The sequence below is a fragment of the Schistocerca gregaria genome, chromosome 7 (genome assembly GCF_023897955.1).
Source record: "Schistocerca gregaria isolate iqSchGreg1 chromosome 7, iqSchGreg1.2, whole genome shotgun sequence".
NCBI classification, from domain to species: Eukaryota; Metazoa; Arthropoda; class Insecta; order Orthoptera; family Acrididae; genus Schistocerca; species Schistocerca gregaria.
The window spans coordinates 247,233,260-247,245,364 of record NC_064926.1 but is presented as its reverse complement, the minus strand read 5'-3'; positions in this window follow the sequence as shown (position 1 = coordinate 247,245,364).

The window sequence follows — 12,105 nt, the reverse complement described above, 5'->3', positions numbered from 1 at the left end:
TGATGTGCTTGATGCTAGTACTGTAGAGCAATGAGTCGCATGTCAACACAAGCACCGAAGTCAACATTACCTTCCTTCAATTGGGCCAACTGGCGGTGAATCGAGGAAGTACAGTACATACTGACGAAACTAAAACGAGTTCTAACATGGAAATTAAGCGTTTCAGGAAACATGTCCACATAACATCTTTTCTTTATTTGTGTGTGAGGAATGTTTCCTGAAAGCTTGGCAGTACGTTTTTGTAACACCCTGTATACTGGCCATCATAAAATAACTTTTTCTTACTATACGTGTCTACACAGCAAGAGTATAATTCGGAACTTCATCATAGAGAGAGGCAACAGCTTCATTGTTGTTTTGTGAGTAGCTGACAGATTCCTTCTCCTAGACATATTTATGACACACGAAGGATAATCGTCAGTAAAATGTAAGGGACTTATATTGTCACCATTATTCAGTTGTGTGACTCACTTAAAATCTAGGAAACGATCTTTTGCTTTCAGACAATTATATGTTGGATCTAGATTCCACTTTTCTTGAGGAAATGTTCATATCTTCAGTTCTTTGGCTCTGAGCACTATGGGACTTAACACCAATAGTCATCAGTCCCCTAGAACGTAGAACTACTTAAACCTAACTAACCTAAGGACAACACACCACACCCAGCCATCATGAGGCAGAGAAAATCCCTGACCCCGCCAGGAATCGACCCCGGGCGCGGGAAGCGAGAACGCTACCGCACGACCACGACCTGCGGACATGTCATCAGTCCCCTAGAACTTAGAACTACTTAAACCTAACAATCTTAAGGACATCACTCACATCCATGCACACGGCAGGATTCGAACCTGCGACCGTAGCGGTCGCGCGGTTCCAGACGTAGCGCCCAGAACCACTCGGCTCCTCAGTTCTTTGTGTATATGTTATGTAATTTGATGTGATCGAACAAGGAATGGGTTGAAAGTTTTTGGCGGATTAAAACTGTGTGCCGTACCGAGACTCGAACTCCGCGCCTTTCCCTTTCGCCGGCAAATGCTCTACGAACTGAGCTACCAAAGCACGACTCACGACCCGTCCTCACAGCTTCAATTCTGCTAGTACCTTATTTCATCTTCATTGTGTTCCAGACAAAATGAAGAATAATCAATTGATTAATCCTTCCTTGAATGAGATGTTCCCTCTGCAGTGAAGTCTGGCTGATATGAAACTTTCTGGCTGATTAAAACTGTGTGCCGGACGGGAATCGAACTCCGGATCTTTGCCTTTCGCTGGGAAGTTTGGAAGGTAGGGCTCGAGGTAGTTTTTTTTTTTTTTAAAAAAAGTTCCACGAGCCCTACCTTCCAAACTTCCCAGCGAAAGGCAAAGATCTGGAGTTCGCTTCCCGTCCGGCACACAGTTTTAATCAGCCAGAAAGTTTCATATCAGCCACACTTCACTTCAGAGAGAACATCTCATTCAAGGAAGGATTAATCAATTGATTATTCTTCGTTTTGTCTGGAACACAATGAAGATGAATTAAGGGATATCCAATTTCGCAGAATTGTAGTAATTGGTCATATTTAGTGCAAAATTTTTCTATGTATTCAATCCAGCAATCTCTGTGTTTTGTGTTTCAAAGTAAGGTATGGAAATCTTCATATCTCTTTAGTCTTTTTTGTTCTAGCTCAAGTGAAGAGTCTGGTTCACAGGAACACGTATTTCCATTGATTCTACAACCATTTTTCCTTCCTTAGGAAGTGTGGTCGCATCTTCAATGCCAGATTGATTATGGTCAATCCGTAGAAAAATCACGCCTCCAGCATTTGGAAAACATGTAAAAATTACAGTCAAATCTCCTTTCCAAACTTTCCTCATAATTTTTCAAAAATTCTCTAAATTTGTCTAAAGGATGAATTACTTAATTTTTCTTGATTTTTATCTTTGCCATTTTTGAGGATATAGCCCTCCACGTTCGTACGACGAGTTCCATACCGTATCGGTAATATCAGCGAATACAGGTGAGGAGTTCCTTGCAATCTAGATGTGCAACAGTCTTTGATATTTCTACTTGCGTCTTGGTAACTATTTGCCGTTACTACCTCAGTCCGGGAGATATGGTAGCCATCAATGTTAAGCGCAAACCGCATCTTTGTCGGCAATTCCTGGTTACTGTGTCCGCAAGAATCGGCGTTCTCATCTAGGCCACATCACGTCGAAGTGTGATGGGGTGGTCTACCCTCCAGCAAGGGACATGATTGTCACTGAGTTTTGTGCACATACTGGACACCTCTCTTTGTAAGTGTGCTACAAATGCAGTGTCTTTAGTTGGAAACATCGTTATTTTACTATAATGTCACATTGTGGAGAAATGTAATGTGGTATTTCTTATACCATGTCTGCGGCTTATAAAGTTTTATATGACGACACTATTTCTAGCAACGTGTTCGTTTCTAACATTGTCACGTCACACGCTAGTAATGATGCATAACTCGGAACCAAGGCTGACAATATCATGACGTCGACTCGTGACGTGAAGCTGCACAATTTTGACACATAGGTCGCTTAATAGGGTAAAATATAAAAAAGTTGTGGTAAACTGAGATTAATTACATAACTGTCTGGGTGTGACCTCTGCTACTGCATTGAAATATTAAGCAAATAGACAAGCGACTTAAATTTCTATTAACAAACTGACTCGGTCCAACTCTATTGCATCCTATTCGAGGGTGTCCTATTTATTAAAGATGGCGATGGGGAGGTGTACTTCAGTATCAGTCATTGCCTGAGAAAATCAAGACTTAAAGGCAATGTCCGGAACAGCTTTACTTTATTGGACAAAATACATAAAATTGTCTGAAATGTGGTAAAAGAACGCAGAATTGAGGAAAATACGTAAAAGTTGTTGTACTTACATAACATCCGTCTTGGTGTGGCCAATGATGCTGCCTTCAAATATTAAACAAATTGACCGACATGAAACGGATTTCTTACAAACAAATTGACACGATCTTACAGGTTGTGGACTCTGCCGCTGTCACGTAATATTCTTTTTAACAAGTAGGCATTGCCTCTCCCTACACTCTCCAACTTCTTAGTAACACCTCCCACACATGTGTCCCAGTTATAAGCGATAAGTGGGAGGAAGAGGAAGAGTGGAGGGCACTGCTGACATTTTTAACTTACAGCACACAATTGTTTGGGTGATTCACCGGAATAACCTTGATCATCTCCTGGTGGTTCTTCTGGAGAGAGGCAGCGATGAAAGCAAGGAACCTATCCAGCCTGTCACCAGATGCCCTTATCAGTAATCTTGCGATACGAGTGTTGTCTCTGCCAGAACCTACCCTACGTTTGTACTATTTTGTATTACAGTATGACAAAAGAAAAGGGTTATGGAAAGCGGAGCACAGATGAATTGCATTTAGCTGTAACAGTATGTCTAAATGTGGACCACAGATTAAATTAAGGTGCACATATGAAAAATATGCCTAAGCCTACAACAAAGCGGCACTCTCAAAATAAAACCTTGTTGTTAGCAGGGATAAAAAAGTTTTTGGTCCCAGTAAAACTGTTTCCCAACGAATTTGAAAACGAATTGGAAAACGTATCTTATATTTGAAGAAATGATTAAGTTTAAGCATGTCGGACGTAATAAAACTTACCTTTAACATTCCTGAGAAGATCGCATTGTTCGTAACTTCAATGTAGATGAATGAATGGTAGACAAAAAGTGGAACAATGAAAGCTCCAATCAACACTTCAGCCTAGCCGAGGAGTCTGTGAGCTGATGAGCAACATACGTGAAAAAATCAAATCCAAGCAAAGCAGAAGAAATATTTAACTACAGCATGCAAAATCTCCATGCTGTACCCCAAGACTGATATAAATGTTGCTCAGTTTAGCCGCGATTCCGTAGAAAGTGGTGAAGGTGATATACACTGTAACAGGTCATGAATTCGCATCCAAGCTCGGTCTCGTGAAGCTACCTCTTCGATGAATTATCGTAATTAAATGGCACATAGGATTCCTTCCAATCTGTTTTCTGTGACTCTCTAGTAGATGTTGTCCCTCGAAACTGTTCTTATAGCGCATTGTATTCTTCAGAAAATGCAAGCAGGCTTCCGGTGCTTATACGTCGACATGCCGATAACTTATTTACTTTACGTAAGTCCCGGGAAGCCATTATGAAGCGTTTATTAGCAAATACCATAATATAGTAGCAGTGTAAAATTGTGAAATGATTACTCCCAAAAAATTAATGAGATCCTAGACCAAGGTAAGACCGACTATCAGATAAGATTAGGTTCCGATTATATCCTGTCGCCTACTAACGAGATTGGCTCGCGCCCGAAATCTCTTGCTTGCATTATAAAACTTAGTAACTTTTCGTAGATCTTCGGTAATTTAACAATATACATTTATCTACTGAATTAACTAGTTTACGGCATAGAGACATTATAGTATTAAAGCCCCGATGACCTATAGGCTTCTCGTAGTATTTTCTATGTCAAAAATGGACTTTAATAGGTAATATTTAATAAAGGAAAGTCTGATTCCACCACAGAACACTTTTGGCTCCCCTATGTATCACTCCCACGTCATGCATACTTCTGCTCCCTCCCATAAGTCACTACCGCCCAATTGGCAGACTCGTCATCACTCTCTTCGTGGGAACCAGTATCGTACTCGCTGCCATGGTGATCTGCAGCACTGGTTACGGCATACAGTTACTTCTCGTATCTGCCGAGTTTTAGTACTTAGACTGGCACATCCCTTAAGCTCGGGTAAATAGTTTCTAAGGGTGGTAAAATTTACGCACCCCATTAGTACAAATTAGGAAACCAGCTTCCTAATTTGCAAAACTTGGGTATGTTCAGAAAATTAAATGTAGGCCTAATGTGTTTATGTTTCTCAGGCTTCCAGTTCTTTAACATGGGAAACATGCAGCAGATGATTGGCACTGTTTAAATAATTTTGTAACTTACTAATTAAGTTGTAATAAAGAAGCCTCAAATGTGATACAATGTGGGCAACTGATCTCGACACTCACTGTCGCTTGCAGGGTTCAGTAGCGTCCGTTATCGGTGACTATAATCACGTTATGTATCTGACGTGAAAGATTGAAATGTAACAAAATGAAATACGTAGCATCTTCACACAAATTGTAGCTGTATATCTTTTTCTTTTTCATGTGTGGCTGTTGGCTAGGCTTTCGGAAAGAATTTCTCATTGATACCAGAATTAAATTAAATGTAAGTATCCCAAGCATTATGATATTTTCATTTTATGCACATTTTGGCTACATTTTCGTTACTTTCGGCAACACAAAGACCACATGTATAGCTGCGCATGGTCAATAAAATAATATGCCTCCTGACGGTGAGCTTTGGAGTGGCTCGAAAGCTACTTAATGGTGCAATAAATCAAGTCATATTTAAAAAGCGAGTGGTCTCATGGCATACGAAGATAAAGAGCCAAAATTAAATATGTGTGATTGATCTAAATAAAATTATCGATAATTTTTTTGCTTGTTGCACCTCAATCGTTAAAATTTATGTTACGTACTATGGTCTAACGTCCCTTGGAGATGTAAGAAATATAAGCTTTCAGGTCAATACAATTGTAAAAAATGCTGCTATATGTGTCACATATTTGATAGTAGCAAAGTCACTTCTCAAAACCAATACGTTAACTACCCACGTATATGTCGACACTGGTCGTGTAGCAGTAAGCGCATGCGTGAAACCTAAACGTCGCGGTAACGAATCCCAGTCGCAGCATGAATTTTTTACTCTTCGTTTCAAACCGGTATTCAATCCTGAGTGATGTGAGTAATTGCCAGAAACCACTCATTTTTTTGAATTCCACACATCAGCTCCTCTTCCGCATTTATGTAACTGGGCTGGGTTATGGACACGTAATTCGCCAAGTTAAGTCCAATAGAAAGACTTGATCCAGGTCACTGAGCTGCAAGAAATTATTATTATTATTATTATCATCTGTATATATAATTAAATCTAAGCGGAACGCTCAAAGCGCGGGAGCTCCTCGCGTTTGTCAAGTTTTGTATTTCCTGTCTCAGGCTTGCGGGATACGCAAACAGATTGGAAGTTTGAGAGATTTCAGGAAAAATAGTAAATTAGTAAGACACGAAGAAATTCCGGACATTGGCTGCGAGCGGACAGTGATTTAAATCTATGAGGAAAGTTCAAAATTTATGACGGATCAGGGTTCGAACACGAGTCTCCTGCTTACTAGGCAGATGCACTAACTATTATGCCAGAAGGACATAAACATCAGCGCACCCGATCGAACTACCCTAGTGCGCCTCCCGTCAGACTCAATTTCTCACCTTACCCACACACTACTAATGTAGTGCCCATTGCCCACTATGCTCCCTACTCCTGTAAATGTTTGAACGAGATGTGCACCTGCACTGACGAGATCATTAGCCGTTCCAGCCTTCATTATGGACATGTGGTGTCTGTACTTTCGAAAGCGTACGAAAGAACAGGCCCCACACATCTTCTAAATTAGCAGTTGAGTAACAGAAAATATTTATGTTGTAATCGTACTGAAACGTCATAAGATAAAACCATACTGAAACGCCATAAGATAAACCAGCGACGGCTACTTTTGGATCACAGCAGGGATATACGTTCCACATGACGTTCGCAGCCGCAGCGCTGTCTCAGGTGCTCGGGTTTATTACTACCTTCGCCTGGTGCGTCCTATAGTACCGGACATTGTCGGAGAAAGCAGGGACAAACTTTGTCCGGAACGCGAGCACTGTGAACCGCCATCAAAAGCGCGAGGTCGGCCGCTGATCGGCGGTGCGCGCGGCCACCGCCTTTGTGGCGCTTCTTTGCCGCCGGGTTTATTAGCAGCCGGCGGGCGCTGCAATATATCACGGGGTCGGCCGGCGCGCACCTGCTGCCGCGGCATTAATTAGCCGCTCACACCCACCCTAAATCAACTTCCCGGCGCCGCCGATACGCGCGAATCCCAACAGCCGCCCTGCTCGCCGCCTCCTTGAGGCTGAATCTCGACTGCCACAGGCCTGAAATCGGCACAGAAGTGTTTGAAACTGCACTTAATCACCGTACCACATCTCTTAAAAAGTACTGTACACTAACCTCCAACCATCCGGTCAACACGGGACCGAACTCGATCCGGATAATCAAACATCTCGATAACTGGATAAGCCACAAAAAATGTACTTCCTTTTAAGAAAATGAAATTTTTATGCACATTAGTGTGATAGAAGTCACGGGATAGCTACATGAACGTATACAGATGGTAGTGCTGTCGCACTACCGTCGCACAAATGGTGTAACAGGGAAGAGCATTGGCGGAGCTGTCGTTTATACTGAAACTTCCCCTTTGAATGTGCAGAATGACTGTGCTGGTAAAACTTCTACGTTACTTGATTTTCGAGTGCCAGAGTGAAACTGAACGCACTGACACGGTTTTCTCTTATGCTGGTCACTACTAAACTCAGACACAATATTTCAGCCAACGCAGTCTGACTTTCAATAATCCCTACAAATGAACAGCCCTGATTAACAGTAACCTATACCCTTCATGAATCACTTGCCTCACAAGAAACTTAAAAAAATGAAATGTTGAAATGTATGTGAAAACGTATGGGACTTAACTGCTAAGGTCATTAATCACTTAGCTTGCACATCACTTAACCTAAATTATCCTAAGGACAAACGCACACACCCCTGCCCAAGGGAGGACTCGAACCTACCACAGGACCAGCCGCACAGTCCGTGAGTGCAGCGCCTGAGACCGTTCGGCTAATCCCTCGCGGCCAAGAATATTCGTTACCTGAATTACTGCAATACAGCGAGCGCCCATACTGCCAGCTAAGTAAACTTTTCTAACTGCTGAAGGCACTAACTACTGATAAGCATATAGTTAGCAAATAAAAGACTTTTGGTAGAGGAGAACAAACAAATATATGTGTGTGTGTGTTCACATCCAACTCCCCAACACTGCACTGGTGAATAACTTCTAACAACGAGTCCAACCAGCCACAGACTGCACACAGCGCAGTCAACGATTTTAATACAGAAGGCTACGTGGCAGTCATCGACATAAAAACCTAAACAGCCTATATACAATACTCAGATGACAGTCAACAGACACTGAAAGCAGAATGGTACTTGGAGCTAGACTCGTGTGACACTCAGTTTCGGAAATCGTTTTGGAATTCAATATACCGAGATCCAAAGTGTCAAAGGTGAGCCGAGAATACAAGATCTCACGCATTACCTCTCAGCACCGACAGCGTTGCGGCCGACGGTCTTTACTTTACCACCGAGAGCAGCGGCATTTGCTTACAGTTGTTACAGGCAAGCAACACTGCGTGAAATAACCTCAGCAATCAATGATGGACGTGCGACGAACGCATTCGTTACGACAGTGCGGCGAAGTTTGGCGTTAATATTGGCTATGAGAGCTGACAACCACCGCGAGTGGCTTCTGTTAACAGTCGACATCGCCTTTAGAGCGACTGGAAAATCGTGGCGTGGTCAGATGAGTTCCAGTTTGTTTTGGTAAGAGCTGATGGTAAGTTCGACTGTGGCGCAGACTCCACAAAGCCATGGACTGAAGTTGTTAACAAGGCAGTGTGCAAACTCGTAGTGGCTCAATAGTGTTAAGAACTGTGTTTACACGAAACAGACTGTTTCCACTGGTCCAATGGAACATGTTAGTAACTGAAAATGATTAGGTGAGGCTACTTCGAGACCATTTGCAGCCGTTGAAGAACTTCATGTTCCCAAACTACGACGTAGCTTTTACAGATGACAGTGCACCATGTCACCGGGTCAAAATTGTTCGCAACTGATTTAAAGAACATTCTCAACAACTCGAGCGATTGATTTCGCCACCCATATCGCCCGACATGAATCCCATCAAAAGTTTATCATAGGTCATTTCATGGAACACATCACGTACTGGCAACGCTCTCGCATTTTTGGACAGCTACAGAGGGAGCACAGATCAATATTTCTGCACAGGGCTTTCAGCAACTTGTTGGCACCATGCGACGCAGAGTTGCCGCACTACGTCGAGAAAAGGAGGTCCGACACAATGCTAGGATGTAACCCATGGCTTCGTTCACCTCAGTGTACATATTACTGTAACACTTATTTAACGACTACGAGCACTGTTGTTTAAATTTTGTACTGTGCTGCACTGACACAGTATCAGTTCTTGAACATATCGGTCAGAGTCAGTTGTTTTGCTGTCTTCAGACCTTTCCGTGCTGCCATGCCTTGCATCCGCTTAACCATGAGCAGCGGTATAGGATGACACTCACGTTACTGTTCCAGCTATGTCTGCGCAGTGTCAAGACACGCATTTGTCTCATGAGTTTGCGGTCTTCTTGGCCATTCGTTTCTTCTCTCACACTTGGAGTGTTGTGATCGTCACTGAATTTACCATCTAGGATCCGAAGAATCGCAATCAAACCATTGACATATATCCTATAAACTGCAATCGGAGTGGTCGTGAATTTTCAAAAATGTCTTCCTTAGTCCTCAAGTCATATTTCGTTTCTGTGTCGTCTCTTTCTTCACTGCCCTTTTCATAATTCTTCTTTTCACATTTGTGTATGTATGTATGTATTGAACAGGGGACCTAGAAACGACGAAGAGGCTTCGTCCACGCCATAGCCCTCAGTGGTACACAACCCCACAACAGGCTACAGCAGTCCACTAACTCCACAACAGCCTACAGCAGTCCATTCATCCCACGGCCGCCCCACACCGAACCCAGGGTTACCAGGGTTACGGGTCGGCCCCCAGTGTACACCCCCCCAAACCCTCACCCCTACCACACCAAGCACGTCTCATTCCAGACGAGTTAAACCCTCATGATTGCGTGGTAGAGTAGTGGTGTACGCGTACGTGGAGATAGTGTTGGAGCAGCAATCGCTGTCATAGTGTAACTGAAGCGGAGTAAGAGGAACCAGCCCGCATTAGCTGAAGCAGATGGGAAACAGCCTTAGAAAGCATCCACAGTCTGGCCGGTACACCGGACCTAGAAACTAATCCGCCCGGCGGATTCGTGAGGGGGACCGGCACGCTTTCCCGCTCGGGATGGAGTGCGTTAGACCGCACGGCTAGCCGGGCGGGCTATCTCAACGTTGATGGAAATACCTTTCAGTTTATTTCAAGCTCTTTATAATGAGGTTGTCTTCACCAAAAGTCATGCTTCCACCACCGTACAAGAGCAGTCTTTGGAATTCATTTTTTGCTGATGAGCCACAATGCGTTTTTCACATCCATATTCTGTCAAAAGCTTCGTAGATATTTATCTTTTTCAATGTCATTTCATAGCTTCGAAATCGACTGCCCATTGGCTCCAGGAAACTCACTACGTTTCACAGCAGGAAGGGGTTTTTGAAATGTGTAGCTTTCTTATGAAGAAGCCCTTCTGTGCGGTGGGTACCTTACTGCCCTCTTTCCATATGGCCTTTTGGTATTTTTGTACTTCAGGTATAAAATCTTAATCGTACCATTCGCAAGAGAAAGCAGCAGTCATCCAGGCATTTCACTGATCGTTGTAAAAGACGGGAAGATTTTAACATTTCTTAAAGCTTTAGAGTTTTTCAATTTTCCTATGAATAGAAGAAGTATTTTGTGGTTTCCCGTTCAGAACCGTAGCACGATCTTTACTAATCTTACGGCCAGAGGCAGTAGTTTTCTTTTTGGACGCTAAAGACAACGGCAAGTCAACTGCAGTGTACCAAAATTCACGGTCATAAATTAAGCTTCAATTTTGAACTTTTCAGTATAATTTTCTGCTGGTTTTGGGTCTGCTGATACTTTTTCGCCATTTAAATCCAATACACGAATACCATGATTTATTCTTAAATTCCGTATCCAAGCATTGCTACCGGCCGGAGTGGCCGTACGCCTCTAGGTGCTAGGAGCCGAGCGACAGCTCCGGTCGCAGGTTCGAATCCTGCCTAGGGCATGGATGTGTGTGATGTCCTTAGGTTAGTTAGGTTTAATTAGTTTTAAGTTCTAGGCGACTGATGAGCTCAGGCGTTAAGTCCCATAGTGCTCAGGGCTATTTGAACCACTTGAACGAAGCATTGCTCGCTTTAAACCAATATAAACTGTCAACTTTCTCTGTTGAAAAGTTAGATTTTTCGCAAAACATCGGCCCTGGAAGGGTTTCTCAACGCTCGCTGCTCCAAAACCCACCTGCATGCGGCCTCTTCAAGGTCTTTGTCTTCGCTGTTTTTATCGTTTTGCTCGACGAACCCCATTATTCATTTTCAATGACAAACACTAGGTTTTAAAGTGATGACTTGCTTTTTTGTATCTGAAATTGTTGATGTTCCCAAGCTAACTGGCCGCGCGAGATTAGCCGTGCAGTCTCAGGGGCTGCAGTCATGGACTCTGCGGCTCATCCCGGCGGAGGTTCTAGTCCTCCCTCGGGCATGTGTGTGTTTGTGTGTGTGTGTGTGTGTTTGTGTGTGTGTGTGTGTCTGTCCTTAGGATAATTTAGGTTAAGTAGAGTGTAAGCTTAGAGACTGATGACCTTAGCAGTTAAGTCCCATAAGATTTCACACACACTCCCAAGCTAACTGCTTACCACTCATGCCTTTGTCTAACTGTTGAAGGACTTTAGTTTTTGCTGCCTACGATAAAACTAAGTATATCATTTTGGAAGAATTAAAATAAATTCCGTCAGAACAGCTTTCGAAGGGCCGAACGGTTCCGATCGACCACATTGTGAGCTACAGCGCCCATGTTTCACGTATTCATTTGCATATCTGTTGTGTGACACCTGTAATTAAATTGGCATATTTCTATAGGAAGCGATCAGTTTTTCGTTAAGGTCACCTGGTACAAGTCTCTCTGACATCCATAGCGGTTGAAATGATAATTAAATCAAGACCTTAAGCTTCCGACAGGCGTTGATTTACATCAACGGGGGCAGTTGAAAATGTTTGCCCCGCCCGGGTTCGATTCCCGGCGGGGTCAGGGATTTTCTCTGCCTCGTGACGGCTGGGTGTTGTGTGATGTCATTAGGTTAGTTAGGTTTAAGTAGTTCTAAGTTCTAGGGGACTGATGACCATAGATGTTAAGTCCCAGA